General features: G+C 34.7%; 1 pseudogene across 1 annotated transcript in view; it reads right to left on the minus strand.

Annotated features, from left to right (window-relative positions):
- Window positions 1–235: 235 nt before the first annotated feature.
- LOC143223602 (dual specificity tyrosine-phosphorylation-regulated kinase 4-like) overlaps window positions 236–21,651 on the minus strand; it is a 64,763-nt pseudogene continuing 43,347 nt past the window's right edge. Inside the window, exons 3-12 of the transcript XR_013012974.1 lie at window positions 21,359–21,521; window positions 20,416–20,552; window positions 18,641–18,781; window positions 17,132–17,270; window positions 15,999–16,121; window positions 12,194–12,386; window positions 11,386–11,515; window positions 10,833–10,960; window positions 7,331–7,429; window positions 236–5,288 (exon numbers count right to left, since the gene is read on the minus strand). The product of XR_013012974.1 is annotated as a dual specificity tyrosine-phosphorylation-regulated kinase 4-like (transcript). The remainder of the gene's footprint in view (window positions 5,289–7,330; window positions 7,430–10,832; window positions 10,961–11,385; window positions 11,516–12,193; window positions 12,387–15,998; window positions 16,122–17,131; window positions 17,271–18,640; window positions 18,782–20,415; window positions 20,553–21,358; window positions 21,522–21,651) is intronic.

Raw genomic sequence — 21,651 nt, forward strand, 5'->3', positions numbered from 1 at the left:
TCATGTTGAAACTGTCCCGTTTAGCTTTATAATGTGAAACATTCGTGATGACGAGAAAACCCCTTGTGGAGAAAAATATATATGTAAAAACGGCTGGTATGGGTTGAGAATTTTTTTTTATGTAGAGACGCGAACAACGTTTCGACCTTCTTTGTGAACCTGATAATGACGGAAAAGGTCGAAACGTTGTTCGCTCTCTACAAAAAAAAAAAAATCTCAAACCATACCAGCCATTTTTACATATATAATGTGAAACCTTATCTGTATGTAGTGTTTTTATTAGTTATATAGAACATTCGAAATAATACTTTACCTTTTTGTCACATAACTTAGTAACGAATCTTTATAATATTATTACGTTACGGATTGGGGAAACGTTATGAGTACGACTGAAGTAAAATAGTTTTTAATTATAATTTTATTATGTACACTAGATAATGTAGCTCTCACTTCATAAGCATAATACTCTGATCTGCCAAACGTAATCGAAAAACTTGTAACATATGTGACATCCCCTACCCAACATGTCTTTCAAGAGATAATCTGAAGGTCGCGGGTTCGAATCCCAGTCGCACCAAGCATGCTCGATCTTTCATCCGTGTGGGCGTTATAATGTTAAGATCAATTCCACTATTCGTTGACAAAACAGTAGCCCAAGAGTCGGTGGGGGATTGTGATGACTAGCTGCCTTTCATCTAATCTTACACTACTAAATTAGGGACGGCTAGCGCAAATAGCCCTCGAGTAGCTTTGTGCGAAATTAAAAAAAACCCAAAACAACCCTTCAAGAGAATGAAGTTAGTATTAATACATAGATTTATATAGGGTTATTCGTAACAGTATTAAAGCTCAAGTGAGAAGTCTAAACAAACGTATTATGAAGTATAAGAAGCGGAAAAGTCGACATGAGAAATAGTTAATAGTGTTTATGAAAGCTCGAGCCTATAAATCAAAATAGGTTAGTTGTTAATGCAGGTCAATGTGTTGCTCTATCAAGATTATATTTCTCGTGCTTGGCTCCAAAGTAGCAATATCAGCCTCTGGGAGCGATCAATATGATATAAACAATCCCATATCTGTAATAGTGCTTGGAGCCACCCGTAGAAGGATTAATGTGTGAAGTTAAATCATAATATTCCAGTTGTCATCAAGATATAAAAACAGCAATAATGACAAAATACACTAGACACCTGCTGGAATAAATCTAAGTTAGTATCTCGTTTAATAACACCAGATACTTAAGCTATGGACATGCTATAATAATTACAAAAAATATAAGCGAGAACTTATTCTTGCCTTTATTTCCACATTTTGCTATACTTCTGGCGGCGCAATGTACAAACTAAATCGCTAGTTAAGTGGTGCCATCTACTGTAAACAAAAATAATCTGAATACTTTACCAGTGTAACACCATTAGCCCCAAAGTACGAAACATTTGAATGTACATAACCTTAAAGAAAAGCGAAACAAACATACTTACACTTACAACGTTGGCTTATTCGTAGCTTACCTAGTAGAACCACAAATATATAACAAGAGATACTCACAACACCATGAAGTGGTGTAGACATGATCTTTAACCTATTCAGTGGAGTTCGTTTGGTGTATTAAATTCTGTGACTTTGTCTATACTACGAGAGTCATTTTGCACCCTATTCTTGAGTTGGATCATTAAAAAAAAGATTCACATTAACACTTGCAATCCCTTTCTGTGCAAGAAATTTAAAATGAGATACACTGTCTACATCTGACATCACAGGCTTAACCTTTAGCCACAGACATGATCAAATATTTTGTATCAAGTGCCCATAGAATGTGATTTATTAAAAGTGCTCTCGAAATCATCGATAACTATACCCTGACACTACACCCTTTAGGAAAACCTGTTCAATGATATGTCAGTAAGTATACCCTGACACTATACCCTTTAGGAAAACCTGTTCAATGATATGTCAGTAAGTATACCCTGACACTATACCCTTTAGGAAAACCTGTTCACTGATATGTCAATAACTATACACTGACACTATACCCTTTAGGAAAACCTGTTCAATGATATGTCAGTAAGTATACCCTGACACTATACCCTTTAGGAAAACCTGTTCACTGATATGTCAATAACTATACACTGACACTATACCCTTTAGGAAAACCTATTCACTGATATGTCAATAACTATACCCTGACACTGTACCCTTTAGGAAAACCTGTTCACTGATATGTCAATAAGTATACCCTGACACTATACCCTTTAGGAAAACCTATTCACTGATATGTCAATAAGTATACCCTGACACTATACCCTTTAGGAAAACCTGTTCACTGATATGTCAATAAGTATACCCTGACACTATACCCTTTAGGAAAACCTGTTCACTGATATGCCAATAAGTATACCCTGACACTATACCCTTTAGGAAAACCTGTTCACTGATATGTCAATAACTATACCCTGACACTATACCCTTTAGGAAAACCTGTTCACTGATATGTCTAGGAGAACTGGAGAATATCAACATTGTCATCACATTATCTTTAACTTTATCCATCCACATCTGACACATCATCAAGAATAGCACTTTTAACTCCGGATCACTGGTATCAGTATCACGTTACTACTGATATCAGGCTGTTCCATATGAAATTTCGGTTTTTGATATTTGCAAATCTGAAATTCAAGTTTTAGTAGCTGAAAAAGGAGAATTGCCCTAAAGTTGTCAGAATAATATAGTATATTGTCTGGTTCATTGTAAACTCACTGTATATTTCTTATTCAAAAAACTAAATCATATTTATACTGATTTTTGTCACCATGGATAAATTTGATATTTGTGCAATTTTATTGCACGAGTTCAAATTTTGTCACAGTATGGCGACAACAGCTCGTGATATCAATCATGCAGTCGATAATGGCACAGCTGATGAGTGCAAAACACAGTGTTGGTTTAGGAGAATTTGCACTGGTGACACAAGCCTTCAAAATGAGCCTTGAGGCCGCCCTCAGACAACAATTAATGAAGAAGGATTGAAGACCTTAGTTGAATCAGGCAATCGCAAAACCGAGGAAGAACATGATGACAAATTTAATATTCATTATTCAACATTATTTAACAGTTGAAAACGCTCGACGAATTAGAACCTCACGAATTTACTGAACACCACCAAATAAGATGAGTTGAAATTTGTTCCTTGCTTCTTACTTGCAACAAAAACGACACGTTTCTCCATAGAATTGTCACCTGTGATGGAAAGTGGATTATTTTCGACATTTGACGACTATCCGGACAGTGGCTTGACCATGGTGAAGTACCAAAACCAGATCTTCACGACGATCCGGACAGTGGCTTGACCATGATGAAGTACCAAAACCAGATCTTCACGACGATCCGAACAGTGGCTTGACCATGATGAAATACCAAAACTAGATCTTCACGACGATCCGGATAGTGGCTTGACCATGATGAAGTACCAAAACCAGATCTTCACCATAAGAACCTTATGGTCAGTGTGTGATGGTCGTCATTCTTAAGTCCCGGAGAAACAATCACAGCAAAGAAATATTGTCATGAACCTGAAATTATGCATTAAAATTGTCACGAAAACATCCAACATTAGTCTGTCACAATGAACACGTACTCCTTCATGACAATGTTCGACCTCATGTCTCAAGCATTAATGTCCAAAAACTAAAAGAATTTCATTATGAAACTTCACTTCATCCACCATATTAATCAGATCTTCCCCCTACAGATTGGCACTATTTCAAATATTTTTACATTATTTAAAGGGAAAAAATACTTTTGCAAACAAAAGGTCAATTAAAAGTTCCTTCGAAGACTTCATTCCATCAAAGAATGTCTAATGCTTTAAAGATGGCACTTATAAACTTACAACTTGTGGACAAAAGTGTATTGAATTTAAAGGAGCTTATTTTGGTTTAATAAATTAAACAAGAAAAAGATATACTGGTTTCACATTTTCCTTTAAAAATCCACCGTTTCATATGCAACAGCCTGATAAGATAATAACACGTGATATTGAAAGTACTGCTGAAATTCTGTCAATCTTTGTCAAGCTATATTAATCTACACCAACATTTTAAGAGTTACCTCCAAACAAGTTCGTTTATCTTTCCACTGCCATCAAAAGTTTTCGATTTATTCTTTGTAGCTAAGTCAATTTCATTCGTACACCATATGGCTTAAAACAATTTCTGGGATTCAGCACAATAAACTGATTAGTAATTCTAACAGCAGCTTACACAACAGCGTCATTGTGTGAGTGACAATTTCTTGTTCTTGATAGTGCTATAAGCCGCACATTAGGATGAAATCAATTACTGAAATCATAAGATATATATGAGAGCGTTACAACAAGTTACAAACGAAAGCATGTTTTACATGTAACATTAGAACAAGTCACACGATAAGACGTGATTACCTTCTGACAGCACAGAAAAACATGGTAATGAAAATTAACGTTTATATTTGTGAGTATGATCCTTTAGAAAGATATTTCCCATTTGATATTAGAACAACTGACAAATAAGAAAGCATATCTCATTTAATGTTACAAATCACGCTTGAGAACATAGCTCACATGTGATGCAACTACAAGCTATCCACGCGAAGACATGCCTTACTGATTATATTAAGGCAAGCCACACCTGAGAACATGGCTCACTGGTGATGTTACAAGAAGCCAAATATGAGAAAATAGTACATTGGTGATGTTACAACAAGCCATCCACGTGAAAATATGACTTACTAATGACATTAAAACAAGCCACACCTGAGAACATCGCTCATTGATGATATTATATCAAGCCATCCACATGAGAAAATGGTTCATTGGACATATTACAACAGGTAATCACTTGGTGATGTTATAACAAGCCATTCATGTGAGAACATGTTTCATTGGTAATGCCACAACAAGCCTCACACGAGAACATGGCTCATTGGTGATGTTACAGCAAGCCACATGTGAGGAACGAATCTAACCAATAGTGACATAACTTTTCACTGCAGCTAGCTCGCTTTTAATTTCTACATACAAGCTATACTATGAAGGATGACGCAGTCAAATACACCAAACACAAATGTATCAGCTGCTCCACGATATGTTGATATATTGTTTTAAAATTATTTGGCAACACGTTTAAAGGAATGTGACACATTTCAGGGTCTCTTTCACAATATTGGCGGCAAAAACATTCCAGAATCTTCCAGGGGACCTTCTAAATCCCCAAAAGCTGTGTCTGCACTGTCAAATGAACCAAGGATCACTGGAACAAAAGGAAATGAAACCATTACTTAATAAAACAAAATTAAAAAGTTTACAATACAGCTATAGTCAAACGTATTACTATCGATATATAAATGGACGAATATTACAGTGTTTTCAATATGAATTAGTTTATCGACACTGAGTCGTGTGAACTGGATAGCTCTAGTTTTATAGAAAAGCGATTGTGTCAGATAAAACAATCATGATACAATAACCTCCTGAAGAACTCATTGTGATTTTAATGTTCGTAATACGGAATCATAAGCAACTGCGGTTAATAAGTGACGTGTAAAATACACTCGTGGAAACACAGAACATATTTAATATATACATGCTTCAAACCCGAAATTAACCATAATTACATTGACACAATCACATGCCTAAAACACTTTCAGGTCAAAGTTAACCTTGCTATAGACATAGAGACATGTGAAAAACAACTACGGTTAACAGCACTGTTACAAATATATCAGGCTTCATTAAAAATGTTTAAAAACACTTTCAGGTCAAAGTTAACCTTGCTATAGACATAGAGACATGTGAAAAACAACTACGGTTAACAGCACTGTTACAAATATATCAGGCTTCATTAAAAATGTTTAAAAACACTTTCAGGTCAAAGTTAACCTTGCTATAGACATAGAGACATGTGAAAAACAACTACGGTTAACAGCACTGTTACAAATATATCAGGCTTCATTAAAAATGTTTAAAAACACTTTCAGGTCAAAGTTAACCTTGCTATAGACATAGAGACATGTGAAAAACAACTACGGTTAACAGCACTGTTACAAATATATCAGGCTTCATTAAAAATGTTTAAAAACACTTTCAGGTCAAAGTTAACCTTGCTATAGACATAGAGACATGTGAAAAACAACTACAGTTAACAGCACTGTTACAAATATATCAGGCTTCATTAAAATGTTTAAAACACTTTCAGGTCAAAGTTAACCTTGCTATAGACATAGAGACATGTGAAAAACAACTACGGTTAACAGCACTGTTAAAAATATATCAGGCTTCATTAAAAATGTTTAAAAACACTTTCAGGTCAAAGTTAACCTTGCTATAGACATAGAGACATGTGAAAAACAATTACGGTTAACAGCACTGTTACAAATATATCAGGCTTCATTAAAAATGTTTAAAAACACTTTCAGGTCAAAGTTAACCTTGCTATAGACATAGAGACATGTGAAAAACAACTACGGTTAACAGCACTGTTACAAATATATCAGGCTTCATTAAAAATGTTTAAAAACACTTTCAGGTCAAAGTTAACCTTGCTATAGACATAGAGACATGTGAAAAACAACTACGGTTAACAGCACTGTTACAAATATATCAGGCTTCATTAAAAATGTTATAAACACTTTCAGGTCAAAGTTAACCTTGCTATAGACATAGAGACACGTGAAAACAACTACGGTTAACAGCACTGTTACAAATATATCAGGCTTCATTAAAATGTTTAAAAACACTTTCAGGTCAAAGTTAACCTTGCTATAGACATAGAGACATGTGAAAAACAACTACGGTTAACAGCACTGTTACAAATATATCAGGCTTCATTAAAAATGTTTCCACCATTCAAATCTATAGATTTTATTAATTACTGTGTGGACTGTAAATACTACGTGATTAACAGCATGTGTCCATGTAAATTTTTATGCTCCGAAAACTGTGAAATCATGTGTTATTAACTTTATGTGTAATAATAATATACTGTGTAAGCAAGACTACGTGAACTTGTAAAATACTGGCAGCGCCATGTTGAGCATAACACTTTATATCCTTGTGTATGATTTCACAGTATTAGGTACATTTTCTATAGTACAACCGTAGAATCTTACGAAATTATACCACAGGAAACTATAGAATTATAATTAAATTAATAATGCGTCACAGAAAAATTCCGTTTAACCTACTCGTTGGATATGGGTAGAAAAACAACAACAACAAAACGAACAATGTGTATGTTTACGAAACGCAATGTAAGTTACACTGTATGTAAGGGTAAAATCTTATTTAACTTACACGATTCTTCTGAGACAGCTTTGCTGAAGGAACGAGAATCCTTCCTCTTATGATGACCTTTGACTCCCTTGTAGACATTGTGGATCGATGGCAGATGTTCTAAAGCAACGACGAAAATGTTCTCTCTAAGAGGCATAGCATATTTAAACAATTAAAATGATTTTGTGAAACATTCATCATCCTTATTCATTGAAAAGGGTTTACGTAAGCAAGATAAATTGTTATTAATACGAAAGTCTATGGAATTTGTTTGTTTGTTATTGTTATTTTGAATACTTAAAGATTCAAACAAACCCAGAGCGTTTGACTCACAATCTGAGAGCCGAGGGTTCGAATTCCCTTCCCACCAAACATGTTCGCATTTCATCCGTGGGGACGTTGTAATGTTATAGTCAATTTCACTATTTGTTAGCAAAATGGTATCAAGAGTTGGCAGTGAATGGTGAGGACCAGCTGTTTTCATATTGTCTTTCACTGCCAAATTAGGGATAGCTAACGCAGATAGCAAAATTCAAATCAAGCCATAAACCTCAAATACACCTAACTAAACTTAGCTATACAATTTGTAATATTTTTACAGAATTATGTCAATTTTCAGGGTTTCTTTTATAACATGGGTGGCAAAACATTCCAAAACCTTCCAAAAGATCTTCTGGATCCCCAAAATTTCCGTCCGCACGAAGTCACAGGAACAAATGAACTCAGTAGTAAGTCTGGGGGTTTATTAACCTAAAAGCGAGTTTTCATACCCACTGTGCAGCTTTGCACTTAATAACCGATAACTAACATAACTTTAGTTTGCTCATGAAATATTAGCACCCAGACGGAGCTGAAGAAGAGAGATGTTTGATAAACACTTTTTTATCTGAAAAATGGCATTAGTGGAAAGTCTAAGGGCTTGTAACGCCAAAAAAAATGAGGTTTCGGATCCTACAAAAAGCAGAGCACACATGGCCCATTGTGTAGCTGTGTGTTAGGCAACAAACAAATAAGTTAACACCAGTGACACAGTCCAGTGAAATACAAGATATTGCATCCTTTATGCACACACAATGGTTTGACTGATTATTTACTTTGGTATAAAACTGTTTGATATCAGCTGGTTTCTCTTTAACCTGTTCAGTGCCGTAGACGGGATAACTCGTCCAAGCCGATCGGTAACACAGTGCCACGGACTAGTTAATTCGTTCTCAATAATAACTAACTTTAACGCTAGATGTCAGCACCATACAAGCATTTGACCTACTTTCACATTGTTTCACTTTCGATCTAAAATGGCGTGACGAAAAAGATTACAAAATGAAGAAGCATTAGAGTTGTATTTTGAACTTGGTTTGGAGTTGCCGTAGCAGCTGAAATACTTGGCAGTCAACAGGTTAATATTTGTTTCCATTTTACAGGTTATAAGGATCAGGTGGCTAATAGTTCAGTATAAACGCTCTCTTTTTTTCATAGAACGGCAGAACGAAACCTATATTATTTTCTGATAATCTGGACTAAATTTAATTAATAGTTGTTTTTAATTTCACAAATTAACAGAAGGGATAAGTTTGAAAATTACTTATTCCTGGTTCAAGCTGGATTTAAACAATATGTTTCTTGTCCATTATTATTGAAGTATTAGTCTAAGGTCAAAAATTACTTTACTTGCACGGACCATAACAATTTACTCTTACCCCCTGTCCACTTCATGTCACAGCTGTAAGTCTGAAAGCGTATTATGTAACCATGCATCATGTGCTTCATGTAATCCCTGTGGAACTGAGTGGTAAAGTAATGAAGTAATAACAAATCTCACAAGGTATGCAGAATGATACAGACTTCATATAATGTTTCCTGTCTTTTGGCACAATACAGTCCGTGTTTTTTGTGACTTAGAGTTCAAAGGCGACAACTTAGAATCAACTTGCTGACTGTTGTAAGTATTATATATTTTGACTTTCTTTGCTGGTATATATTGCTGTGTGACAGTTAAGTTTTGTATTTATTCACCCTAGAAAACACGAATCTATTTAACTCCAGTTTCATCTCTGGATGGATTGCAAAAGAAACAGACCAAGTTTGCTACGTACTAATAGAGTGTTATTCTGGGTAAATAATTTCTCTTCTACTTCGTTTAAAGTGCCCAAGTCAGGTTTAAACAATTCCCAGAATTTTGGAAAGTTATGCTATCTCAGGAGATGTTCACCATGGAGATTCAGTTGGTTTGGAATTTCTTCAATCAGACTGTTTTAACAGAGTTAGAACTTCCAACCTGGTCACTCGGCTCATAAACATGTCTGGTTAATTATTTCTTCTTAGAAAACTCAATAATCCCATTTTCAGATGATCGAATTTATCATTGCAAAGCTTCAAGAGTACCTCTTATTAAAGCCTTGGGTATTTTCTTAGAGAAAGTCCATATCGGGCTATCTGCTGTATCTACAGAGGAGAATCGAACCTCTATTTTTAGCGCTGTAAATCTAAAGACTTACCACTGTCCCACAAGGGGACTCATTGAAGCCACAAATCCAGTATATAGTTCATTTGCACATATTTTACGTTCATGTTAGACTATTGAAACTGCACATGTGCTGCACTGGACCAACAGCCTCAGCAAAGTACAGCACATGGATTTGATGGACCACTGTTTATCTTACACAGTCTTCCTGTTAGTTGAATAGTACGTTTCGTTTGGAAGAAAGTATCAGTACATTCTCCGCATAAGTTTGGTTTGACCTTTTATTTTTCCAGATTCATCATCACTGGCACAGTTGAAACGTTAGTATGAACAGATAGTATTAAGGTACCAGACGGTACAACATTTATTGACAACATTTTAGAACATATAATGACCACAGAAGAACTAACGTCCAGGTGGTGTTCTCAGCTACTGTTTTCATTATTCCTGTTTTTATTTAAAGCAGCTTCAGGCAACAGACGTTTTATTCAACAAATTTAATATAAGGCCAGTTGAAAAATGCCTCCGAAATTGCGGTGATGGAGTTCGTCTTTCTTACTATATACTGGCTCCTTCTGTAAAGATGAAATCTCTAAGCAATCTCTGAATAACATTGGAGAGAAATGTTGTTGTAGCAGGTCGAAAAAGTTTGTGAATAATTTATTTCTACTTAAATCCGAAGCGGAAAAGGTTTGAGTATCAGATAAAGACAATCTCTTCGACATATTCAGTGACATAGGAGTTAAAATCTTTAGAGGGATCAAATCTCAATGTTAATCTCATTCTTGTTGCTAGTTTTAGAAAGTTTGATGAATGAAGACATCGCAAATAGATATACTAAAATATCTATTTTTATACTCTACTATGACAGAAGATCTAACATTTTGTGGCGAAGCACCAAAAGACGTTAAGGTAGCGATCATTATTTCACTTTATTGTAAGTTGGAACATAAAATACACAACATTTCTGTACTTATTAACTGAGGACTGAGGCGAGTTTGAACATGACTGGTATTTAGTTTGGAGAGTATCAGAGTATGAACTGAAATAACAAAAACGTACCTGTTTCTGTTTCACTAACTGCCAGTGAATGAACTGCTTTAGAAGTAACACATCGGCCATCTTTAGTTCCTGATAACCAAGGGTGTCTAAGGGCTTCATCTGGAGTCATTCGAAGGTCAGGATCCCATCTACAGTCAACAAACATCAAAAGTCTTCACAATAGTTACATAACAAGTAATTAGCATTTCGTGTGATAAGAGTTTTGTCGTCAGACAATTTTACACTAGAATAATAATAAATGATCTTAAAACTTTGTATTTGACTCATTAACAACAAAAGGAAGAAATTATACGACATTACTTGCTGCACGTTAGTTGTGTAAGTTCGGTTTAAAAAAAAAAAAAGCAGATCACATAACACATTTGTTGAACACTGGGTATATAAGCACAATCTTTAAACATAGCAGATTGTATACAACACATTTGCTAAGCCTTAGGTATATTAGTACAAACTTTAAAAAAATTCAATAATAGCAAGTCGTATTTACGATATTTGCTAAACATTAGGTATATAAGCACAGTATTTTTAAAAAATCAAAAATAGAACATCGTACTCAAGACATTTGCTAAGAAAATCCACAAATGGATCTTGGGCACATATTAAAACAGACTCCAAGGTTTTTGAAGATGGTTTTCTTTTCAAGCCTTTACTATTCACAAGATTCCTGGGATGACCTTTGGAGTCTGAAAGCAGGAAAGTTAAACACTGAATAAATCAACAGCTTGTATTCTTTAAGATATTGAAGAAATCATTAAAACTATTTTGAGTTACTGATACAAAGACAATATAAAGATTTATTTTTTTTTAGAGTGCATGAATGCCTGATGCACACATAATGTTCATTATATTCAAATACTATTTTACGGTTGGTTTGCTACTAACTGATCCCCATCACACCAAACACAATCGCTCTCTCAATCGTGGGGGTGTTATAATGAGACGGTGAATCCCACTATTCGTTCGTTAAAGAGTAGCCTAACAGTTGGCGGTGGGTGGTGATGACTAGCTGCCTTCCCTCTATTCTTACACTACTAAATTAGGGACGGCTAGCATGGATAGCTCTCGAGTAGCTTCAAATCAAACAAACATTTGTTAGTGATCTAAAATCTGTGCAACAGGCTATCTGTGATGTGTCCATCAGAGGAATCGAATTCTAAGTTTTAGTATCACAAGCTCTCGAGTTTCCAGTGAGCTACCAGGAAGTATATTCAGTTCGTAAATATAACAACGCGTGTGAAAGAACAATTACCAATAAATTCTAACATGTCACAGAGTCTAAAATACGTAAAACATAATATTTTCTGGCATATTTTAACGATAAATATCTTAAAGGTTTTATCTGTTTTGTTTTTTATCCTTACCAAAAAATAGCCTCCGACGAGATGCCATTTCAAGCAATTCAGTTGGAGGTGGTCCAATTATCTCCATGATACAGGCCAACTGATCTGCTTCATTTTCACCTGGGAATAATGGAAATCCGGTGTAAAGTTCTGCCAGAATAGAACCCAGGCTCCACATGTCAATAGCAGTTCCATAAGGAAGCCCAAGAATAACCTGGTGGAAACCAAGACAACAAAAACTCAAACACTTAACGTATTAAATATACAAGAAACCAATCATTAAATAAATTAACAAAATCAATGTTGTATGACCTTGAAATATTTACTTAAATCCAGAATCATTATGCAGAGAAAAAGATCTTAAAACACCAAACTTCCTTCATCAAGTATTTATATCATAAATCGCTTTAGTTCAACAATATTTCACACTATCACAGCTCAGAGTGGTAAAATTCTCTGACTGAAAAGAAATGCAGATGACAAATGATACATATATAACAGGAGTGGCCAAACTTGCTTAACGTAAGAACCACATACGATAAATTGCAGATGTTTGAGAGCCGAAAGACATGAACAAATATTACACACACGTTTTTATTGTAACACACATTTATTCATGTATGTAGTTTTTAAACTGTTAATTTGTATTAGTTTCAATAATCACAAAGTACACATATATACACCAAATGTTTTCAAACCCCTAGCTGATCATTGTTTTAACTATATAGAGCGTATTTAATATGGTAATAAACTACGGAAACATCTAACAAAAATATGCAAATTTGCATTTTATTAACATTAAATGAGACTACCAAAAATAAAAATAAAAGGGGTAAAAACAAATATCTTAATGATATTTATTTGTCTTAGTAAATATCTTGTAAAAACTTAAAGGAAAATATGTAAAACAATAAAATTAGAGATATTTTAATCAGATACCACTTTACAAAATTTTAGTATTATCATAATATATTTCTGACACTAACAGACATTCACACAATTATCAGACTTTTAACTGCTAGTAGAGGTCTTGTGAGTTCCCATCTTGATTGTGAGTCGTTGAAATTTCGGCTGATATGTTGTTAAAGTTTTACGAATTAGCTCCGCCAGGAGTTGATTTGTAAGGATTGCACGACGCTTTGAATTCACAAACTTCATTACAGAGTACAGTGATCCACAACAGTATGACGTGCTGAAAATTGAGATGAGTCGCACACTGGTTCCTTTTTTCAGTTCAGGATATTTTATTTCTGTAACTTGCTTCCAGAACTCAACTGTAGAATGGAATTTATGAAGCATCATTAGACCTACTTCCTCCTGTAGTTCTATTAGTTCCATTTCCACAGCAGATGATTCTGTAACCAGAGGTTCGAGAATTGAACAACTATCGTTGATTACATCAACCATGAATGGATTTACAAGAAAAGCGAAGCACGGCTGCAGCTTCTGCAAGACCTCTAACCTGTCTAGAAAATAATCAAGTAGTCCTTGTAATTTATTATTGTATTCTTCCAGTTTCTAGTCTTTTATTTCAATATCAGGGAATGTATTTACTCTCCTTTTGAGATTGGGAAAGTAATCGAAGTTTTTTGCCAATATATCTCTTTGGCAAATCCTTATTTTATTCTGAAAGCTGAAAGCTGTCTGAGTAAGATCAGAAACAATCTTATCCTTCCCCTGGAGTGCCAAGTTGATAGTTTGTAGATTATTCATTATAACAATAAGGAATATTAGATCTTGCATCCATTCATCATTTCCCAATTGAAGAGAGAATACTTTTTTCTTCAAAAAAAAGGTAATAATGGGCTCCAACAGATCCACAAACCTGTTTAAGACATTTCTGATTGACAGCCACCTCACAATGTAGTAGAAAGAGACATCACTGGGTTTATCTTCAAGTTCCAATTATTCAATATATTTTTGAAATGTCGGTGGGTCTTCCCATTTAAACGTATGAAATTGACAATTTCAAGAACAAATAGCATCTTCATACTTGAAGTATCTGGCTTCCAGCTGTTCACGATGAATAATGCAATGAACAGGTAGAAACTCTGGAAAGCTAGAACCACTTTTCATAAGTGCAATTAATCCTGCATTTTTCCTCACAATCGGAGGTTCTTCATCTGTTGCAACACTGACGTGTTTATCCAGTGGAATATCAGCATTTATTAAGGTTCTGTCAAGCGCATATTTAATGTCAACATCACGAGTTGTTTCTTTTAGTGCTACTAAGTTCAACATCTCTTCTTTCACAGCTACATCAGAGGAAACATAACGAACAAATACTGCCAGTTGTCTTGTATGTCTGTAGATTCGTCAAGGGCTCAGCCGAATGCAATGGAATTCTTTAAATCATTTTGCATTTTGCCTGCAACATCGGCACTGATCATTGAGATACGTATCTCTGTAGTGTGGTGTGAGCTGGTGTTTGTACTATTAGTCACTGAAGTTTTGTGTTATTTGGATCTAACACAGCAACAACTTCAGTTATATTTTACTTAACAAATTCACCATCAGAATATTGGCGTTCAGCACGAGCAATATTCCATGACATAACAAGACTAGCTTCAGTCGTTGAATCAACTTTCTTACTGAACGTTGTCAACAGTGTCTGCTGGCTATTTAGTGATGATTTTAACACAGTTAATTTGTTTTCCTGTAATTCTGATTTATGTGGATAATCAGACGAAAAGTTTTTGTGATTTGTTTCATAGTGACGTTTCAAGTTACTGGTTTTGAAATGACTGAGTAACACATTGCAGATAAGACACAAAGGTTTACCTCCTTTAACAGTAAATGCAAAATCTTCCTTGCACTCTGGCTTAAAATTTCTGTTTTCATCTTCATACTTTCGCTTTTTACAATTTGATGACGCCATCTTCCTTCACAAAATTTTCGCAGACACTTCTAAAAGATTAACGTGAAAAGAAACAATAAGCTCCAACACGCGCAACGTAACCAAGCTCTACAGCGCCCAGTTTCCCGCTAACACTCTGCTAATTTCACTGTCCGCAACACAGCCACACACGCCACAATCACCAGCCACGCCCACTAAAATTAACATTGTCAGCACCGGGCTGTACGATTACTGATTCTCTAGCACAATTCCTCTGTAATCCTTGCTGATCCGAAAATTCTTTAATCCCTGACTCAAATCTAGCATTAAAATTAGGATTTAAATTATTAAATACATTTACTCACCATGAACATTAAACTTACGTTTTAATCCAGTAGACTTTCAGTCTTTACCGGTAAATAATTATAAAATTTGAACATTTTTTATTTAACTTTTATATTAATTGTAATGCAGAAAGGAACTCAACCAACATATTTCCGCGAGACGTACATTACATGTCAAAGACCCGCATGTGGCACGCGAGCCGATGTTTGGCCACCCCTGATATGAATAAGAAAGCAAGATAAAAGGCTGATTTTTTTTAGTATAATTCTCTTAATGTTTTAGTCTTTCTCTTTTTTTCTGCACTAATAAATACATCAGGATTGAGATATATTTCAGTATTCTTTTAATTCACTCATTCATTACAGGAGCTTACTAATATAGGTATTATAAATATCATGTTTAACTACGTGATTCGGTAAAATAACATTAGTATGTATGGAAGGTTTCCGTTCGCCACGATAGCTGTAACGTGTCTTTTAGTTTTCGCACGTGCCGTGGTGATTACGAACTTACATAAAACAGCTGTATAAAGTAATTAGTTTTAGCAATCAATACATATACAACACTAAATCCTGTGGTGTATGATTATACTATTACATTTTTATTTCTAATTAAACTAATTAAAATAGAAGTTAAAAAACCTACTTCTGGCGATCTGTAAAATCTTGATTGGATATAAGTGTAAACCCTCTGGTGGGCAAAGCAAGAACTACCAAAATCAATAACTTTTATAGAACTGGTTTCTCCTTGCTTAATAAGAATATTTTCCTACACACAAAAAAAGGAAAGACAATGGTAGAAAAATGGAATGAAAGACAATCTCAGAATTATACTTTTGTAAAAATATCAATAATAAATAAGCCAGAAATAACAAAACTCCAAACGCATTTTATAGGTAAACATCTTTACTCGTTTGCTTAGTTTCAGATACTGTTACATCTTGCCTAATATGAACCAAACCACTTATATATATGAACTCTCTATACAACCAGTTTATTATGTAAAGAGACTGTAAATGTGGTTATGGTTTACCATTAAGGTGTTGCACTAACTCGAAATGATTCCTATCATATACAGATATTCTGATTTTGTGTAACGATTTTCAAACTACACCCCTACACACACACTACAATAATTGTTCTAGAATCATGTGCTTGAGTATTCCTTATAACTATACAGTTCTATCCTGGCCCAGTATGGACAGGTGGTTAAGACACTCGACTCGTAATCCGAGGGTCGCAAATTCGAATCCTCATCAAACCAAACATCCTCGTTCTTTCAGCCGTGGGGGCGTTATAATGTTACGGTCCATCCTACAATTAGTTGGTAAAGGAGTAGCCCAAGAGTTGGCGACGGGTGGTGAAGACTAGCTGCCTTCCCTCTATTTTTACGCGAAATTCAAAAACCAAACCAAACCAGTACTATCACTACGAAGGTATCTGTAGTTTACCATTTGTCCCATTATAATTTTGTGCGTTTAGCTCTTGTGTATCGTTTCTAAGTTAATGTGTATATAGTATATACTAGTCCCAGTAGGAATTTGTGCTTATGTTACTTGTGTATGGTTTACAGCTAGCTACTTACAGTAATATCCTGTTAATATTTACATAGTTTACCATTAATACCATAATAACTTAGTCTTAACGTAGCACATGATTAAATAAATCTAGTTAGGCAATATCTTATACTATCTGAAGGCTATAATAAGTATCCGTTCAAGAATAATAGACACTAATTTTGTTATAAAACACTAGAAATAGATGACGGAAGATACTTACAGGCTTTAAATCACAGTGGATGATGTTTTCCCTGTACAACAACCGCAGACACTGCACAATGGAGTAACTGAAGTTTCGAATGAGTTCTAGGCTCAAACCTTGGTAGTTGTTTTGCTTTATTAGATCATAAAGATTCATCCTGAAAATGTCAATCATAATCTCCAAATCTTACACAGACACACACCCATATATATAAAAATTTGTATATAACTTTCACACACACACATATATATAAACATTTGTATATAACTTTCACACACACATATATATAAACATTTGTATATAACTTTCACACACACATATATATATACATTTGTATATAACTTTCACACACACATATATATAAACATTTGTATATAACTTTCACACACACATATATATAAACATTTGGATATAACTTTCACACACACATATATATAAACATTTGTATATAACTTTCACACACATATATATATATACATTTGTATATAACTTTCACACACACATATATATAAACATTTGTATATAACTTTCACACACACATATATATAAACATTTGTATATAACTTTCACACACACATATATATAAACATTTGTATATAACTTTCACACACATATATATATATACATTTGTATATAACTTTCACACACACATATATATAAACATTTGTATATAACTTTCACACACACATATATATAAACATTTGTATATAACTTTCACACACACATATATATATATACATTTGTATAACTTTCAGTCAACAAATGTTTAATCTTACTGTCAGCCTTTTGAAGTATATTTGTTAATTAAAGTTGCGTTGTTTGTAGGTAGCCTAATTTTATTACCTTAGTAGTTAGAGAACTTACAAAGATTTTATTCGTATTAATTACACAGGTCTGCGATGGTTTTATTGTCTTGAAAACTTGACATGTTCTACTGTAATTCCTGAATTAAAGTGGAAAATTACATTCACTTCTCGTCATTACGTAATTTTTTTCAGTAAATGCCATGTGTACTCTTACGTGAGTGAATTGTTTTCATTATGTTTCTGATTAAGCACAAAGTTACACAATTGGCTATTTATGTTCTGCCCACTATGAGCATAAAAACCCGATTTCTAGCATTGTAAGTCGCAGACATACTGCTGTGCCACTAGGGGTCATTTTTATTGAAATAGGATCACATTCTGTTATGCTTAAAATGATGACAACCACTGGCTATAGATTTCTCTAGACCTATCGCGACGTGAAAGTATTATCGATCGTTCTAAGTTATAGTGTTTTTTATCCCCGATTTGTAAAAAAATTCTCAGGTGATAAAAAAATATTATTATTATATGTAATTATATTTGCATTATAATAATATATTGAATTCCATCAATATTGTATTCTATTTAAGTTCGTGGTGTAGCTCAGTTCAAACGTTTATGTTTATATAGTAGCTAACTTTCTATATTGTAACCAGATGTTTACGGGAATGCTTTCTTAGGCACTGATGAATCGTAACAGTAACCCAAGACCTATACTTACCCCATGAGTTCAAAAGTTATACATAAATGGTTACGAAAGTAAAAATGTCCTAGCATACGAATAACATTGTGGTAACCATCACTGTCTTTCCTGTACAAGTGTTCTAAAATCTTGACTTCAGTTAGAGCTTGCTGGTGGAACCTACAAATAAGAGATGTAGATAAATCACAGTGATGCAGCTCACAGAACATTAAAAGAAAGAAAGACCTTAAAAACATATTACCTTCATACCAGTTCAGTTGAACAAAAACAAACAAAACTTCTGAAATCGTGACATGAACGAGTTGACCTCTGGTGAAGAAAGGTTACTGACCTACTTACATATGTAAATAATGCTCATTGACAAACAATAAAATTAAACAGTTGGTTGAGAACTGACGGACAGCTATTGTATCTCAGGACGGCTGGTATGAGTATTAACATTTTTACCAAAATGAAAAAGAGAACAACGTTTCGACCTTAGGTCGTCTTCAGGTCAGAACGTCGTTTTCTGTTTTATTTTCTTAAAAGTATTAATATCCATATTAGTCGTCCTGAGATACATTTTAACTTTAAGTAAGTTATCTCGTCATCATCACGGACCGCTACTGTGATTATTGTTGTATTTTAAGTGAAAAAAAAAAACGTTTATGAATTTGAAGATAGTTTCTTAGTGCTTAAATTATAATAATACAATCAATACTTTCCTTTACATGTCAATTCAAACAAACATAATCTGATGAACTAACTTATTCTCCCTTATTTTCGTTATCAACAAAGATTAGAATAGCAAAATTCAATAATACTCTGTAGTGCAGTTCTACAGGTAGAAATATATAATTCCAATTTTCATTATGACTTTATATGGAGACCCGACATAGCCAGACTTGTTAAGGCGTTCGACTCCCCGTCGCACCAAACATGCTCGCCCTTTCAGCCGTGGGGGTGTATAATGTGACGATCAATCCCACTATTCGTTGGTAAAAGAGTAGCCCAAGAGTTGGCAGTGGGTGGTGATGAATAGCTGCTTTCCCTCTAGTCTTACACTGTTAAATTAGGGACGAGTAGCACAGATAGTCCTCGTGCAGCTTTGCGCGAAATTAAAAAACAAAACAAAAACAAACAAATTCTTTATACAGAACAATTTAAGTTACTGGAGTTCAAAGTTTCCCTTAGAAATAAATTAAATAATACTCCCCCAGTGGCATAATTGTAAGTTAGAGTGCCCCGTTGGTACAGCGGAAAGTCTATGGATTTACGACGCCAAAATAAGGGTTTGATCCCCATTGGTGGACACAACAGATACTTCAGTGTGGTTTTACTATAAGAAAAACACACACACTGTATGTTAACGGACTTACAATGCTACAAATCGATAGGCCCGGCATGGCCAAGCGTGTTAAGGCGTGCGACTCGTAATCTGATGGTCACGCGTTCGCATCCCCGTCGCGCCAAACATGCTCGCCTTTTCAGCCATGGGGGCGTTATAATGTAACGGTCAATCCCACTATTCGTTGGTAAAAGAGTAGCCCAAGAGTTGGCGGTGGGGGGTGATGACTAGCTGCCTTTCCTGTAGTCTTACACTGCTAAATTAGGAACGGCTAGCACAGATAGCCCTCGAGTAGCTTTGTGCGAAATTCAAAACAAACAATACAAACCGATACCCGTGGTGGGCAGAGCCCAAATCGCCCCTTATGTAGTTTTGTGTTGAACTACAAATAAACAAAATTTAAATGGTATTTACGCTATTATATATCTCCGTGTTTTGTCGTGTTTTGTTTTCGAAATTAACCCACCTCTTCTTATTTCTTATGATCTTCAGCGCTACCTGTTGGTTTCTCTTGTAATCGAGTGCGCGAATAACCTCACCAAACGATCCTTTGCCAATCACCTCTAAGATCTCGTAGCGGTAGGCAATGTGATCATGGAGCACCTGGTGGAAGAAATCAGAACTACCATAAAGCTGGAATCTTATTTATACATATATACATATCGTATTGAAAAAAGTAGTAACTTTCTTACACTACGGAAACATTACATGAGCTGTTAAAACTGGACCTAAGAATATTTTGTAATGAAACTGGTAATTAGAAACGGCTTTAAAATTAAATTGCTTAAAAAACTATTGAGTTAAAACGGACAAATCTCTTCAAAAATTTTGTTTCGTTTTTACAGCAAAGCCACCTAATATACTACCTGGTCTGTTTGCTGAGGATTTGGTTTCTATTGAATTTCGCAAAAAAATCTACACGAGAGCTATCTGATCTAGCTTTCTCTAATTTAGCAATGAAAGACTAAAGGGAAGGCAGCTAGTTATCACCACCCACTGCCAATTTATGGTTTATTCTTTGACCAATGTATAGTGGGATTGATCATAACATTATAACGCCCCCACGGCTGAAAAGGTGAACTTGTTTGATGAGACGAGGAGTTGAACTCCCGACTTTCAGATTACGAGTCAAGAGCTCTAAACACCTAACCATGCTGGGCCGTTTGCTGAAGGAAGCGAGCCCCGAATTCTGGTGTTATAAGCCCTTATGCCTAATCGATTGTAAAAAAAAAAACAGTTATAATACTGCAGAAAAAAGGAAAATATACACACACACGAGTGAAAATTGAGCAACTTCTTAATTACAGAGACTAATTACGTTAGTAACAAACCGTTTTTATCTTTTACATATATTTCTCAGATATCATACATCTGTGGATAAACAAATGAAACCCTTCAACTAAACTTACCTTAAGATAGGAGCCATTTTCATCATCGTAACTATTGTTTTGTAAAGCTCCTTCATCTCCTTCTATTTTACTAGCTTCTAGGCCTAAAACCACACTTCCAAATATTGCTTAATTTCCGCTCGTTCGAATAAACATAGTCTCGAAGAATAGTACCTCAACACTTCTATAATGAAAAAAAAACGGGTACTTTAAGATTATTAATCGTTAGTTGGAAACGTTCTTATAACTTATGTTCTTATGGGACAGAAAGAATAACCTACAAGTTCACGAAATAAATTACACTTCATGCTACA

Source organism: Tachypleus tridentatus, chromosome 8, assembly GCF_004210375.1.
Source record: "Tachypleus tridentatus isolate NWPU-2018 chromosome 8, ASM421037v1, whole genome shotgun sequence".
Classification (NCBI taxonomy): Eukaryota; Metazoa; Arthropoda; class Merostomata; order Xiphosura; family Limulidae; genus Tachypleus; species Tachypleus tridentatus.